Below are 17,643 nucleotides of genomic sequence, written 5' to 3'. Positions count from 1 at the left end.
AGTGCGCGCGCATCGTACCCAGAATTCACTGCGCTACATCAACTGTGACAAAACAAGCGGGAAGTGACAATCGAGAAAAAACAATGCACCAGAGGACTCCAGAATAAACTCACTGGTCTCTTATCAGATGTTTTGCGTGGGAGACCCGGGTTCGATTCCCGGCGGGAGCTCATGTGGTTCGGATTCCACGTTAATCAGTAGGTCCACGTCTCATATAGCCTCGCCGCTGAAAGGAACGCTAAACTAAAATCAACAACAACAACAACAACAATCTTATCAGATGTTTTTATTGACCCAGGCAGCCTGACGTTATTTTGTCAATGTGTGTGAGAGTAAGTACAGGGATATGATCGTTGAGTAAGTAGATAAATTGCGATATCCTTTGTCTGTGCGTTTATCGTTCGTAAGTTTATTATCTTTGGCAAGTGGCTAAAGATGTTTAATGCTTGCCACTAAGAAAAGACGGATCCACATTATAAAAATTTTGATGTTTCATAAAGTTAGGTTTCACTTTATAATTTTGCAGCAAACAGTACCTGATACATTTACAGCAAACATGATCTTGCGATCGTGAAAACACTTTCTGCAATGTTGCTGCAAACCTTTTAATATTTTCACCAAATTTATCAGCTCATTTTCGGAAATTTTGTCAAAGAAAATTTGCACAAAATATTTGCAGCAAAGTCCTGGAAAACTTTCTTGCTGTGCAGTCGCAAACATTTCGTTTGTACTGGCAGACGTTTTCATTTTCTGAGGCAACTTTGCTGCAAACTCAGCCAGCGTCAACTTCGTTATTTGCATTGAACTTTCGGCAAATTTTCTCATTTGAAAGAGCCAGTTTTTTGCAAACTTTTTAGTTTGCCTTTGCAAATTTTTAAACATTTTTAAAAATTTTTCTGTGCTATCTGGGCTGTAGATCCACGTCTCATATGACCTCGATGCTGAAACGAGACGCTGAACATCAACAAACAGCAACAATATAATGCATTTGCAGGTAGCAGGTGACAGCAAATAAGCTGCTGAAAAAATCGTTTCAGCATAATATTGAATTTAAAGCATAATTGATAAGTGTGCTAAGTGTATCTTTTTGTGTTACGTACTTCGAAACCTACAGGATGAATCGTAGATCGAAGAAAAGTGCTCAGAAGATTCTGTATTTTACTTTGACAGAAGTCAAAATGATTTTGAACTCACTCGACCTCCCAATTCATTCATATACATAAACATTAACCAGAAAAGCAACTTGGACAAGTATGTATAATTATACGTTAACAATTCCAAAAATGCCTTTCATCTAGTGCCTGTCTTGGTATTGCAACTGCATTGTTTTCTGTTCAAGCTTTTCTTACTGGTTGTAACAGTTATTATTATTGACCCCTTACATAAGACAGCAACACCATTAAAAGCAGCAATTTTAAGTGAGCCAACAAGTATTAACAAATTAATTTAAGACAGATATTGATAATCAACGTTTATTATTTTTACGAAAAAACAAAACCAAATACATGAGACAAATTGCTTTTATTGACAGAGAATCTAATTAACTGGTAATAGGATCACCCCAACAACTACTAAATTCAAAATGATGTCGTAAAGGAGAAAGCACCAAATTGGAAATGCGTATGTGAGAGATGAAGATGTATGTCTGAGAGTGAAGGAGATGAAAATTAAAAATAAGTGAAGTCTTGAATAAGTTAAAGAAAATCACCTTACAGATGGGGTCACATTGTGCCGTTGGTTTTAATGTATAAGTGGAAAAGCACAAAATTAAGTCTAAGTTTTACGTCCCACGCTTATGCTGGTTAGGCTAAAGGAGACGGTGATGATGAGTGAAATGGTGGAATGAAGAAAGTGGGAAGAAACGGGATAACCCCGAGAAAACCCACGAGCAGAGTGTTTGTCCACCACAAAGTCCACACGGCGAGAGCTGGGATCGAACCAGGGACCCCAAGCACCGGAGGTGAACGCTCTACCACTGAGCCACCGCGCCCCCAGCACAAAGTTAAATTGGCCCACTATTCGTTTATGCCGGATATGAACAGAGAATGAATGCTTTACAGGAGAATATATTTATCGTATGTACGTAAATACACAAAGTCATCTCCATATTCCATGGAATTCTGAAAATTATAGATTTCTCATTCTGATGTCGACACAGACCTATTTGATTTCAGGATTACATCTATCGAGCCTGCTGAGACCACCTCAAACATTTTGCTCTGTCTTGGAAAAAAACATTTACGGAAGCTAAAAAATTTTTTATATAGCCTTGAAGTGCAAAACGATTCTACGGTATTACTATTTTTATTATTTAGTGGCAGTCATTAATATCTTAATGTTAGTTGAATTTCTGCACCGTACTTGTAGTAGTTAGTGCTACAGGACACCCAATGCTCTTCCTTTTTCTACATTTGCCATTAGTATGACATAATGATGCAAATTAAAAGTGAAATTCGGTGTATTGCTAAATAATTCATAACCGACACACTGCATTAATTCTTCTCCCTGATCCACACGAGAAAGTTTTCGTATATACATATATCTAAAGAAACCCTTCCATACATAAGTTACCGAAGATTAAACCAGAGGTCAACATCAACATGTATGAACCATTACATGTAATTAACATACTCATTCGTGTTCATAAGAGCGTTTGTGATGCCTCAGGCAATAAATCACTTTTTCCTTCTTTGATACATTCTTCTGCTTAACGGTTAAATCTATCATATTGTAGATGTCAGACAGGTAAGGAATTTACTCTTATCCTAAGCAAGAAAGAAAAGTTGGAATTAATTGTCGTCTTAAGGAATTTAAGTTACTGTCTGAATGGATGTGGCAGATAGTATATTAAATTGCATCCGTTTTCTATTAACGCAAATTAGATCCGTTTTTCATTAGTAATTCCCCTACAAACTAAAACCAGATTGTTTAGGAAACATCAGTCAGCTTTAGGGCTTTTGAAGGTAAGATCGAAGAAGAAAATACAGCATAAATATCAGTAAATTTGATGTCAGCCATACCTGTATATGCTCAACCTGTATGAGTCACAGGGAATGAAATAATAGACGAAGAAAGTGTCGTAGGAAATTGAAGATTAGTGAACAGTGTTGCCGTTATAGTTTGGCAGCAGAATGTATATCACAGCATTTGAAATCAAACGTAACGGAACCGTACTTGTATTTATGGAATTCAATATGGATTAAAATATTTACAGAAATCCTATTTGGCGCATCTGTTGTTAAGTGTTACTATAAATATTGACAACTATGTTCAAAGAGCTTAAACATTACTTTTCTTGTGTGATATACTGCATAGGGTGTGTGTACATATATATTTCTCTTAGTGTATTTTTGATCAGGCAGCTAGGCATAATAGTGAAAAAGAACTAATTGTATGTTATTATTATTCTTGATTTTGTCTGTCAAAACTATGCAGTGTTTTTTTTTTTTTTTTTTTTTCATGAAATTAGATTTCTTATAGTGGAATTTACCATTTTCTTTCGGAAATAAAGGAAATTGTATCTGTATATCTTCTTGAAAAGAAATATATTAGTTAGTTATTGTGTATTTGTAAATCCGAACATGTGTGCAAGTCTTCCTCTCTTTTGACAACTTATTTAGAAAAAATTTAGTCGATGTTTTGTGAATAGATATTTTGATGGTAGAGAAAATGGCTTTCTCATTGCTACAAAAAAATAGAGGTGGAAAATGGAAACCAGTTAAAAAAAAGGAAAGACTTGGTTACTAAATGTAATGAAGTAAAATTAATAGACGGTAGGTGTTTGGGTGTACATATGTATATATTGCGCATAAAAACTACTGTCCTATTTTAATAAGATCTTCAGTCATGCCGTCTTGGCTATAAGCAATCTTTCATCTCTGAGAACACAAGACACCGTCTAATAGCATAAAAGAAGAGCAGCATCAACGAAATGGAATAAAAATATCCTAATTTCTTTCCGTTTCATTACTTTAAATTCATAATTTTAGCGTTCGTACCTTGGAGGCCGGGTTCAATTCCTGGTGGAAACTAATGCAATTCGGTTTCCATGTGTCATAGAACCTCAGTGCTAAAAAGGAAGAAAGACAAAAACAAAGTCTGGGGATATCGTGGCTTAGTAATGGAGCAAGGGGTCGTGTCCCTGGGTTTTCTTCTTCTACGTTCTCGTTCCACTATTTTCATAAGCTCCACCTTCATTAATCATCTGTCTTTAGCTAAAAAAAGGTATAATCGTGGGATGTTAAGTGAGTAATTTAAAAATATCAGAACGAAGTCTCGTAAAATGCGGTGCGAGAAAGATAATCGAAATCAGTTTCGACTTCGGAGAAACCATTTAGGCACAAATTTGGGGAAACTCTTTCTGACGTGCTCACGGTTTTGCATAATTTTTGATAAAATGCCATTTTCGGGTGAAAAAAACTATTTAATGTATCAACTCTGGAAAATTAATTTATGGCAAATTAGTGAGAAAAAGCGAGGTTCCATAGGTAGGGAACTTCCATCTCCAAGTTTAGTAGGGCAAAAGAAAAAAAAGTTTTTGTTTGTTTCAAATATGTTATCGTTATCTATCCCCTTGAGAAGAAAGAGCACACGAATTAAATATTAAATTTTATTAAAGATAAAAAAAGAAAATAAATTGTTGAGAAGCCGTGAGTACTTGAACGAAACGTGATGCGTAGTGTGCGCTAATTTTTCCGGAATTTTGGTATGTTCACATGCTTTCCCTACTTTTTCCTGAATTTGATTTGTACAGTTCGGTCTGTCTATTGATTTGTTAAAAAAACCAAATTGCTTTGAAGGTACTTTGATGAGTTTACTGCTTAAGGTATTGATATGTTTCAGTGCAACGCATTTAATAGCGGTTAACCTACAGCGCAGTTTCATTTTTAAATTAAAGAAATTCCTTGATTTCAGTATATATTATCCTGTCGTTGTGTGTGTATTTTGTGTAATATGACTTAGTCCTTGAGTAGTTATACAATGGTATGGCATATTTGTATCATAAAGGTACTGGATTGTTATTTTTCTTGAACGTCTTCGTTTTGTTTGAATCTGTTTCGCTCTTTTCCTTTCATTCCTGTATATAGATTCAGTTAACTATAACTATATATAGTTGTTTCAGTAGGTTACGGTTTCTAATCCCGCGGCACGTCATTGTGAGAGGTCTCTCCGTAACCACACTAAATGAGTAGTGAGATGGTATACTTAAAATAATGGCTCAAATTAACATCCAAACTTTTCCCCCATGATTCATTATAAATTATTTCCAGTAAAACGGCATCTCAGCTTTATCTGGAACTCGTTAGTAAATCTTAAGCAACCAAATACAGAACTACAGCTTCCATCGGACAAAGGAAGTTTGGACTTCAAGTCTTCGTCAATCCAGCTATTTGTTTTTGTTTGTTCTATTATAACCGAATGGACTGACAGTGCATAGTATGTAGGGAATTTGTATCGTTGTGAATAGTTCTGTAAAAAATATTCACTTCTGGGCAGGCAATCGAAACCTACGTCGGCAACTTTCAATAACGCAATTGTGAAATAAAGTGGGGAAAACACTATATTAGTTGTAATATGATTCTTGTTCAAGTACTAAAGCGTTCTAGCAAATATATTTATTCAGTACGTTACTGTTTTGCTATATCCAGTACATTTTCTGAACAACATTGTATGATGTGAAGTAGACTGCAAATACAATGCATATCATACGTGTTTAGCTGCAAATAATTTGATCAATATGATCACAATTTTCTTTATTGTAGAAATAGCGTAAGTGCCGAAATCGTAGTCAAGTGAAACAGTTCGTTGTAAAGTTCCTGGAAAATAAAACTGATTTGTGTGCTTACGATTTTACCTGGCTGATCTGAGATAAATATCTATTTGAGAAAGTTCAGAGTAGTGGCAGTCGGAATAAATAAATGATACAAAGCATTTTGTATCATGGTTGTTCCTCGAAATCGATAATACCAAAGAATTGTAACTCCATAATAATGTGTAATTTCTTCATGAATGTTTTCCTGCATAGAAAATATTTCGTATTGTTTACCGTGGCTTGAGTTAGAGGATTTTTAGTAAGAAACCGTCCAGTTGAATTTCGTGAAGAAGTTCATCAATGGTGTAGCCATTTTCTCATAAATCCAATGTCATTAACTAGGAATTTTACAATTTGAGGAGCTTAGTTTGATTTTTTTTCTTTAAATGTTTATATCTATGTGGAGTATATATTGTATAGAAAGATGTTAATCTTTTTATTACATTGTATTGGTCATAATGTATATTTCTCTTTCATATCATGTATTTCATGTGTAAACGAATGCTCAATATTTAACTCTGTATACATTTCAATGTTCCTTCTGAAGTAGCTGAAATGAAGTGTAACGCGCGTAAAATTGTTTAAAACTGATTATCCTAAGCATAAAATGTGACCCATATTAGCATTAATATCTTTTAAAGTATTTGTAACTGGATTTTGAAACTTTTATATATATTCGGTTTAAGAATACTTTTTAAATATATATACTACAATACCCCTTTTGTAAATTAAATTTGGAGATTATTTTGGACGAGTAAACATACGGAAATTTCAAACACAAAACATTATATACTGTATAGTTATATATCTGTTGATTTTTAATACTGTTCTTTGTGTGGTTTAACATGTCTCTTAGAACAGTGATGGGCAAACTTTTTTTAAAGGAGTCTGCCAAAGTAAAAGAGAAAAAACTTTAAACGGGTCGATATGATTTATTAAAAATAACAATGCCACATTTAAAAAAAAAATTCTTGTAATAGTAAGCTCTATTAAGAATTGGAAAGTTATGACGAAGAATGTGATGAATGGAACTTGAAACGTACGTGCTCTTGCTAGGCAAGTATACCCACGGTCAACATTGGTGCAAGATTTCGCTGTTGGGTTTACAAAATGTCACTTGGCTGAAACAAATTACTGGCTCATATGGAATGATAAAAGCATTTCGAAAATATGTACATTTTATTAATATAATTTTGAACAAGAGTAATTAAACAACAAATAATAGCCAAAACATATATAATAATATTTTATTCTCCATAAATATCTAATTTGTTTTCGAAATATCGCATGACAGTTTGTACTAAGTTATTTACTTTTCTGTAGCTGAAAGTGATTTGCGTTGAGAGTTACAATTTCTTGTAATTTAAAGTTTGAAATAGGTTATTTCAGGTAAATTTACAAATGTTTAAAAGGGTCAAAAGGGATAAGGGTATTAGTACCCAAATGCACACCACGCGAAATACAGTTGAAATGGGGTACTGTCAAAGGAAAAGCAATATACAGGGTGTTTCAGATAAAACGTCCAGTGCTTATAAATCCGAAACGGCTGAGAATAAAAAGATGAAACAAAAACTGAGATAGGAAAATGTCATAGGGCGCATCACATGGTGTTGTTGTGGTGACCCCCAGGGCCCTCCTTCAAGGGGGCCCAGGGGCCAACTTCTAATTTTCAAATAAGAATACGTATTGAATCATACCTCATTCAATAGTACTTGAAAAACTAAACAACTTTTGTAGGAAACAATTCTCGATTTGGGCCACCGTTTTCAAAATGGCCGCAAGAAGTGGGTTCTGTATCAGATAAAACGTCCAGTGCTTATAGGCCTAAATCAGAAACGGCTGATAATAGAGAGATGAAACAAAAACTGAGATAGAAACGATGATAAAGCATATCAAGTGATGTTGTTGTGGTGACCCTCAGGAAACTCAGTGAAGGGGGCCTTGGTGCCAACTTCAAACTGATACAGGACTTTTTGCTTCCATTTTGAAAACGGTGCCCCAAATCGAAAATTGTTTCCTACAAAAGTTATTTCGTTTTTCAAGGACTATTAAATGAGGTATGAATCAATACATGTTCCTATTTGAAAATTTGAAGTTGGCCCCTGGGGCCCCTTGAAGGAGGGCCCTGGGGGTCACCACGACAACACCATGTGATGCGCCCTATGACATTTTCCTATCTCAGTTTTTGTTTCATCTTTTTATTCTCAGCCATTTCGGATTTATAAGCACTGGACATTTTATCTGAAACACCCTGTTTATATAAATTAATACGCAAAATACTAAGTAAAGCTATACAATATAGATTCTACATTTGCACACTATTTTCATCGCTAGTCAACCATAATTTTAACACAGACAGAGGAATTATTTGAATAAGTAGCTCATTCTTCTCATATCTTCTTTCGATTGCACAGCTGACAGTACGAGAACGTTGCACGGACATCGTTTCAATGACACCATCGCTTAGAAGTCGCATACTGCTGATATACAATTTGTCATCTTACTACATCTTACTAAACAAATACGATGAATATATATTTCGAAGAATAATATTACAGATTGTGACAGCATTTCAAAAAAGAAAAATCTTTTATTCTGATTCGAACTGGGATGAATTGATTGTCAAACGTGAATTTAAATTCGTTTCTAATACAACTCCTCCAAAGTTTTATTATAGCAAGCACGCTCAAATATATAGGATCAAGTAAACGTATCAGTAAACTTGTAGAACACAATTTTGAGACATTCACAAACAGTCCAATTCATAGTATTTCGTATTATGTAAATAGGCCAGCAGCAAACGCCTCACAGCCCTATGGTCACGATGCTAATATAAAAGGGAAGAAAGAAGAAAAAATATTCGAGAAATTTATTGACTTTAATTTTCCTTTTCATTCGTCAGATTAGACATAACGTCGCGGGCTTGACAGAACCTTTCAGGGTTCCGCGGACCGTAGTTTGCCCATCACTGCTCTAGAACATGTTTGAACTCAGTAATGTATAACACATAGCTTAGCATTACATTACATATATATATACTACCACCCTTCAAAAATGTTTTATGTAATCCACATTTGATTATTGGTTGGTCAGAAAGTATTAATTTTTAGGTTAATTATATCAATTATTCTAATCGAAAAGATTTTATAAACAATCGTTTACTTTTAGGTTAGTTTGGAGATACAAGGGTTCAAATCTAGCTTGCTAAAGAATATTGTAAAAAGAAAGACAAATGTTTTGCTATTTCTATGTTGCAATATAGTCACTACTCAGTTGACATTCTGGAGGAAATTCATGTGCTTGTAATCTCACGCTAAACTGTTGTTCTGCGTCTCATATAATCTCGCAACTAAAAAGTAACGACACAAAAGTTCTGCCAAGTGCACTTTCATTACAAACTAAAATATTCGCGTGGCTGCTATGATAGAAACAGTATTTCAGCACAACGAGCCCCTGCATATTTTCAAGCCATTAGATAATACAAGATCTAATCTGTATGTTTTTGAACAATGGAACTTCAATTTTTTTTTCAATTCAAACCCCGATCTATACTACTATTACAACATGTGATAATCTAATAGGTTTTGACCTGCTAGAATCAAATCCCTGTATCTCCAAATTTATTGAGAATTGAAAACGTGATCATATCTCTGTTGCAAAAATCATGCAGTTTTCAGAATTACTTGAAAGCCTTAACAGAAGTTGAGGAAGAATGTTGATTTAAAAGATCTTAGTTGAAGAAGCTGGTAGTAGTCAAAGATTTTAATCCAACTTGGATTATTGGCTGTTCCTTAACAATGACTTACAAGCAACAGTCAAACAAGGTGGAACAGTAGAAAAAAGAAACGATGTAACACAAGTGTAAATAAGTAAACGAAAATAGTAAATAGGTAAGAAAAACAGCATTAACTACAGATGAGTGAACAATGCTTTTTATTTTATGTGGCAGCACTAATGCTCCATGTGTCAGCCGGTTTTCCTTATGTAACGAAGCGATTTAGAGCCAGTTTATGTGAACGGCCACATCAGGGGGTTATCAATGAGAAATTAATAACCTGTAAATCTCATTTGCAGTGATATTTTTTGCAACTAGTGGTATGTTTCATGTAAGTTAAACATTTATAAATACCACTTCACATGGATTTCAAAGATATTTTTAATAAGTCTCACCTTAACTAGACTTGAGCAAGTTTTTGTTTCTTTCCTCTGAGCGTTGATACACTTATTATTTCAGTGATCATTGTCACAATAGGGTAGAAACTTGTGTTTAGTCAAGGTACGTTTGACTTTCAAAATACAGTCATGTATTCTTCTCTTTTTACGAATTTAATAACTTTTCATATCGACAGAGCATCGTGGCTACCCTACTAGCAAAGCACATGTTAGCTGTCAGTTATAGCAACGTTAACGAACTTCCCCCAACCCCCGCCAAGTGAACTTTGTGGTGGACAAACACCATGTGCGTGGGTTTTCTCGGGGTTTTCCCGTTTCCTCCCACTTTCTTCATTCCACCATTTCATTCATTACTCATCATCACCGTCTCCTTTAGCCTAACCGGCAAAACCGTGGGACGTAAAACTCAAAGATTTTTTTAACGAACTTCCAGAACTTGCGTGTCGCACGTGCAAGACATCTAGTTCCTATGGTCTTTTTCAAAAGTAAGCTTCGTTTATCTACAGTGTATGACTTGGTAAATTTATTATTGAAAAATCACATTTTCATGTGTATACGAGCACTATATTCTGTACAATGTCTACCTCATTCGTATTGCACGCGAAATTATTAAAAATGTGGGAGAATATTCGAAAAGAGTAAAATCTTACATAATTCAAGTGAGTTCTTGAGTTGTATCACTGTTCCTTAATTTGCAATACAATTTTCATTTCTAGTTGTAAAAATCTGCAGAGTAAATTAAGTGTACTCCACTGTCTTTCGAATACATTAAGTTTTCAATGAATCCACTTGTTTCTGTTACAATATTTTCCATCTTCGCCCTAACCCTAATTATAAAAGGAAGACTCGTAAACATGTGCGTCACCCTAATACCTAATAGTAAACAGTCACGCCAATAGATGTCGATGCTTGGCGCCAATCGTGAAGCCAATTTGCTGATTTAAAACTATTGTGACTATTGCAACAGGAAATTCGTTGTTCAGTTATTTCAAAATGGATAGTGATAATACTGAACATAAATGTGAGTTGCTGTTTATTATTACCACAAAGTTTGTAACAGAGTGTCTATCGGTCACGAAATCAGAAAACGGTCATGAAAGTCACGAAATTTAGCTTTGGGGTCACGATTTTTTTAAACTACAAATGTAGGTACAGATTGGAAAATTTGTTCTATAAAACGTTAAAATTCACCATTAACCCTTTGGGGATCTTATGGTACAATTTGTACCATGGACGTTTTTTTTGGTACATTGCGTTCTCTTCTATTTGAGCTTTTTCGTCCGGATTTTTTTGTTTTTCAAGTCCAGAGGCATTGTAGAAGACATTACGTATGGTTTCAGACCGTTCTGCGTCCAGACATAGGAGGTGATGACGTCATAATTTTAAAATATATTTTTCCCTTTTTAAGCCAATGTTCATTATTTTTTGGTGGGCTTATTTTTTCACGTAGAAGATAAAAATTTTGCACAAACATTCTATCTACCGAGTAGTATTTACTAGATTTTTTGTTCCGATTTCAGTGTTAAAACAGGGGGGGAACCAGAGGAGCAAAGAGTTAAAAAGGGATATTTTTACCCAAAAAATCCCGTTTTTCGTCATTTTCCCGCCTCACATACATGATGGGGACACGTGAGTCATGCCGTCTGAAAGGCAGTTCTATTCTGAAGAGAATAACGGTTGAATTATTATCCTAGGGTAATTAGGGATGTCTCAGGGAATTTTTAAAAAAATATACTTCTCTATAGGTCAAAATGGGACAAGGTCGGTTTATTTTTTTGGCGGGCTTACTTTTGCACCTAGAAGATTGAAATTTTGCATAAACATTCAGAACACCTAGTAGTATTTACCAGATTTTTTCAGATCTCTGCATTAAAACATGGGGGATCCAGAGGGGAAAGAATTCGAAAAAAGGGATTTTTAGACCCAAAAATTCCGTATTTCGTGATTTTCCCGCCTTACATACATGATAGAGACACGTGAGTCATACCGTCTGAAAGGCAGTTCCATTCTGAAGAGAACGACGGTCGAATTATTATTCTAGGGTAATTAGGGCCGTCTCAGTGAATTTTTATCAAAATATACTTCTGTATAGGGTAAAAATGGGGCATGGTCGGTACATTTTTTTGGCGGGCCTATTTTTTCACGTAAAAACAGGGGGGTCTAGAGGGGCAAAAGTTGAAAAAGGGATTTTTGGACCAAAAAATCCCATATTTCGTGATTTTCCCGCCTTACATACATGATAAAGACACGTGAGTCATACCTTCTGAAAGGCAGTTCCATTCTGAAGAGAATAATGGGCGAAACATGACCCTAGGGTAATTAGGGATGCCTAAGGGAAATTTTTTCTCTGAGATCATGGTGTTTTGCGGTAATTTTGGGCATTGTGGGAATTCCTGATAAAATTTCTCCCGCCCTTACTATTCAAGATAGAAACTTGAAATTTGGTACACGCATTTAGTTTACCAAGTGCTACTTATCATATTTTTGGAGGTCTCTACGTTCACACAGGGGGGGGGGACAGGGGGGCCCAAAGTTGGACAAAAAAATTTCCCCCTCAAAATTTTCCCTTCGACATCAATTTTCCCTCTCCTGGTATATGGCATGGGCATGTAAGTTATACCATTTGAAAGCCAGCTCTATTCTGAAGAGAATGAGGTATGAACCGTGATCCTAGGATAAATAGTGACGATGCAGTAGCTGCTTGACTGAAAGCCTAAAAAATAGCCCAAAAAGCCAGCAACCGGAAAGGGTTAAAAATGTACTACCATGAGCAAAATAAATGACGCGTCTCTTTATTTTGAAGTTTTTTGAAAATATCTCCGTTTTCTTTATATGTTCGAAATTTCGGAAGGTTTCCCCAGCAGGAAACGTTAATAACAAGCCCGTTTTAAATATTTGTGTTAGATATTAGCTTAAAATAAATAAATTAGAAGCAAAAAACATTAAATCGACCGAAATTACGAGAATTACCAACTCTGCTAAAGTGGGAAATTTTCAAGAACTCGAGGGAATTCTACAGTTCAACACGAAGCAACGACATCTATGTCATTGAGAGAAATGCGGATTAAATCTACAAACGAAACTTTCAACGAAACATTTCTAATATGTCTTATTACATGCATTATCTGCAAACTTCAAATATATGAATCTATGCCAAGTATTAGCGTTTAGATAGAGCAAATAGTTGAAATTACCTATGGAAAAGGACGAATTGGTAGCACGATCGTAATGAAAAATCATCTTTACCGTATAACATGTTCAGTTTGCGTAAGAAAACAAATAGCTCAGTTAGTTAAAGCAATGAGTCTGTATGCCGAAGGTAACTGGTTCGAACCCCCACAGAGGTGCAACTGTCATTTCTATTACTGTGGTTATTTTATTTATTTTTTATGTGGGAAAGAATCAAATTGTAACATATGTGTAAAACTCATGACAATACCAAAAAAGAAAAAATGTTGTCGCACTTGCATTAGTGTCTCTAATTTTTGTTTGCAAACAGTTTCGTAATTATTTTCCCTGTGCTCACTGCTCACAATATGCTCGCTGGTGTATAACGAATGCTTTCCAGTAAACGTTAATTCTAATTTGGAGATTTTTATAAAGTTTCACAATGTTTATCATTAAATAATCTTCTATCTACTTGTTTGGACATTTTGATAACAGATTTCCCTATTAAATGTTTAATTTTCCCTAGATGTTTCATTACGGAAAAGTTTTACAATGTATTTGTTTTAAATTGAAATTGTTTTGAATTTACCCCATGAGGTAAGTAGCCCGAAGGAGGAGAACTGAAGTAGCTGATATTCTACGTAAAAGCAACCTATTATAGAATGATGACGCTTCTTACCTTCAGCACATAATCTTTACATTAGAGAGTCAGAGAGAAAAATCCTGTTTTTTCCTCTCCTATGACCACCCATCTTAAACCACCTCTACATACCATGGTTCGTCTTACACAATTTCGGTGCTCCAAAGACATTCATATAATAATAATAATAATAATAATAATAATCCTGAATATGCCATACGTGGCGGCGATTGGACGTTAAAAGTGGGGGGGCAAGACATGATCTGAATATTTGTATATCACTGTTAGTTTCCCTGGTTGTTTTCAACACTTTGTTTGACGAAAGGTTGTATAACTAATAGGATACTATCTTTTTCAGTTAAAATACCGTATATCGTATTTTTATATTTTATTAAATAAATTGACAAGAGCAACAGAAGTAGGCACTAGCCCTTTGTATTCTTAAACAACAAAGGTGTAAGAAGAGATTTGATTACTTGCTCATGAACATCTTAAAATTCTGGGGGTCGCGGTGGCTCAGTGGTAGATCGTTCACCTCTGGTGCATGGGGTTCCTGGTCCAAACCCTGCTCCCGCCAAGTGGATCTTGTGGCGGACAAACAGCTTGTGCGTATTTTTTCTCGGGTTCTCCCGTTTCCTCCCACTTTCTTCATTCCACCATTTCATTTACAGTATTTATCATCTTCACCGTCTCCTTTAGCCTAGCCGGCATAAGCGTGGGACATAAAACTCAAAACTTTCATTTCATTTCTTTCTCTTAACATTCTGTCTAGAAAATTGTGTAATCAGATTATTTAATAACAAATTTACAAAACAAATGAATAGAAAGGATAATATTAATCATAGTAATGAATAATGAGGTATGCTATGTAGAAGTAATATTGAAACTGGGGATTAATGAACAACTTAATTTTTAATTCCACATATGCTTTTAAATGAATGTTATTACTCTTGGAAAATGAAATCCAGTAAATACAACAAACATTTGCTACGACATTTAAAGCAATACATGTATTTGCTTGTGCAGCTTCTCGAAACATGTTCGTTGCCATTAGGTGCAGTTTTAACTCACTTGGAATACATCAAAACACAACCACACTTAGAATCATTTCACACTCCAGTTATACAAAATAATTCTAAAACCTAGAATTATGTTGAATTTACTAAATCTAATTGTGTATAAACTCGTACACCCCTAAACACACCACTTCACTCGTATATTACACTACAAAACAATGGAAAAGGTAGAAGTTGTTTCTTATTACGCTCTTTTTAATCAATATTCCTTACTTTAGAAAGAAGAAAAGACATTTTAGGAACTGTCAATTTTTGTGCAATTAAAGAATTCCTTGTGAAATACTTTTTTTTTTTTTTTTTTTTTTTTTTGCAAATGTTCTCTCAATTAGTTTCAAAGCGGCTGACTAACATATCGAGCCGTTGTAAGAAGGTTGTATAGAAGCAAAACCTTCTAAATTCGTTTTTGAATTTTGACTGGGAACGAAGAAAAAGTTACGCCCTCATGTTTTCAGAATTTCTTAACAACTTTTTTGTTTAGTTGTTGATTTCACTCATTTGTATTATTGATCACTAAACAAAAAAATGTTCAACAATTCTGAAGCATAAGGGCGTCACTTCTTCGTTTCCTGACAAAATTGAATAATGGATTTATCAGGTTTTGCTTCTATACCACTGAATTGAAAGTATGCTGGAATTATTGTGCTTCAATAGGTTAATTTTGGGGATGTTTTCCGTGGCAATTAAAACGCAATTCCTGTTGCTTTCTTAACTTCACGGGAAAACAACCAATATATACTCACGCAATGACAAATATTATATGGCACCATTTTTTCTATGAGACCGTAATACATACAAAAACATTACATTTCCAAATGAAACTATATACATTAATGGGTTACTTCAAAAAAGTGGGGGGACAAATGCCCCCTTTGCCCCCCCCTAATGCCGCCCATGATACCATACTTACCTAATGTAGTAACCTTAGACATCTTAGTTTAAAATGCTTTATTTTGTAATAATTTGAGCAACCATGTGGGAGGCGGCACGACGGTTTTTTGCCCCTCTCATTTCCTCCCAACAGACAAGGACAACGTTACTGACAAACAGGGACAACGTTACGTAATTTCTGATAAGCAGGGCAGACAAAATGAATAAGAAAATATATTTATATCACCCTCTCCCCGTTCATGATTGGAATATCACGTAGCATTTTTAATTCTACTGAAGATAACCCTGTGCGGTTAGGGGTAAGTAACTAAAGAGATACCTAATACATAGCTCCCCTTGATTGTAATATTACCGCTTCTTTATTTGTTCGAGGGAGCTCCTACACAACCAAGGGTGACAAAAAGAATAGGAAAAGTGTCTATTGATTCTAGTGGCTGATCCAGCACGGATTCCTGAGTGGGGGGGAAGCGGTTAAGTGAAGGATTCTTTTGTTGATATGAAGCTGTCACAAATTACCACTTAACTAAACTAAACATAATGGTGTGGTTAACCGGAATCCAGTCAGTTCAAATTGATGTAAAAGTTTATTTTTTTACTTCATATTAAAGTTTTGGTTTCAAATGAGAATTTCAGTCCGAGTGGTCAATGATCAAATCTTGGGGGGCTTTTCGGTGTAGAGGCTATGACCCCCTTATGGGAAAAGGCAAAAATATTAAAATTCTTAAAACTTTCGAAGTTTTCGTCTATTTTAAAGGAACTTTTGGCTTCATATTCAAGTGTTTGTTCCAAATGACAATTCCAGTCCGAGTAGACAATGATCAATTCTCTGGGGACTCTGCAATGTAGGAAAAATAATGACGTCTATATCGTGATCCTGTTGGTGACATCACGAGTCATGACGTGAATATAGCACAAAATAAACGATAAACGCTGTCGGCTCTCGTAGCTGAGTGAGCTAGCGCAGCATGCTAGTAAGGAAGATTGGTTTTGGCGTGGGTTCAAATCCTGACTAGGGACGATTATTTTTATTATTTTTAAAAAAAAGTTTATAACACTTCTTTCGTTTAAAAAAAAGATTTAAAATAATATTCAAAAAGTGATTTAACAATTATTTTTTTTTTATTTTCGTTCAAATAAGTTGTACTATACAGTTCCACAGATCCATAGCGAAGTTAGTAATAAAAATAGTAGTAGTAGAAACGGGTTACAATGCAATTCAGCATTCATTTGTTTCCGTGCGATGTTGCCAAACGTAACTCGCTTACAATGCTTTCTGGCTAGGCCTTAGTGTGTTTCGAAAATATGCTTGTGTTCGGGATGAAGTTCCAAGGTTAAGCATTGACTATAAGTTTTTGCTATTAATATACCTTCTAACAATATTGGCAGTGGACAAAAGTTGGACCGTGTTGAAGCTTTTTGCTCCTAATTTAGTTATTTTACTTTATTATTTAACGAATATATTGAAAATATCTTTGTCAGCAAGCACGTATGCAGGAATTTATTTCGGGAGGGGTCCAAAGTTATCTGGGGGTCCGACTTCAATATTAGGATAAATTATAATATTTTTTTAAAAAAATAACCCCCAAAATTAGGTTAAATTTACAGAAAAGTTGGGATTTCAGAGGGGGTCTGGACCCCCTGAACCCACCCCTAAATGCGTCCTTGTTTTTCAGTAATGTTTCCTTATTTTGAAACCCTCAGAAACTTCGAATATATAAAGGAAAACGAGTTATTTTCGATAAAGTATCACTTCAAGGAGACGCGATATTTTTTATTGCACATGGTGGTACCCCAACTTAACAAGGGCAAGAATTCCTTTACTTTGGTTCTCTGCAATTGCGCTGTATCGAAAGGTTAGGTTTGTAATATATACTCCTAAGAACAAA

This window comes from Thermobia domestica, chromosome 17 (genome assembly GCF_964235325.1).
Source record: "Thermobia domestica chromosome 17, izTheDome1.hap1.1, whole genome shotgun sequence".
Taxonomy (NCBI): Eukaryota; Metazoa; Arthropoda; class Insecta; order Zygentoma; family Lepismatidae; genus Thermobia; species Thermobia domestica.
This window is presented reverse-complemented; position numbering follows the sequence as displayed.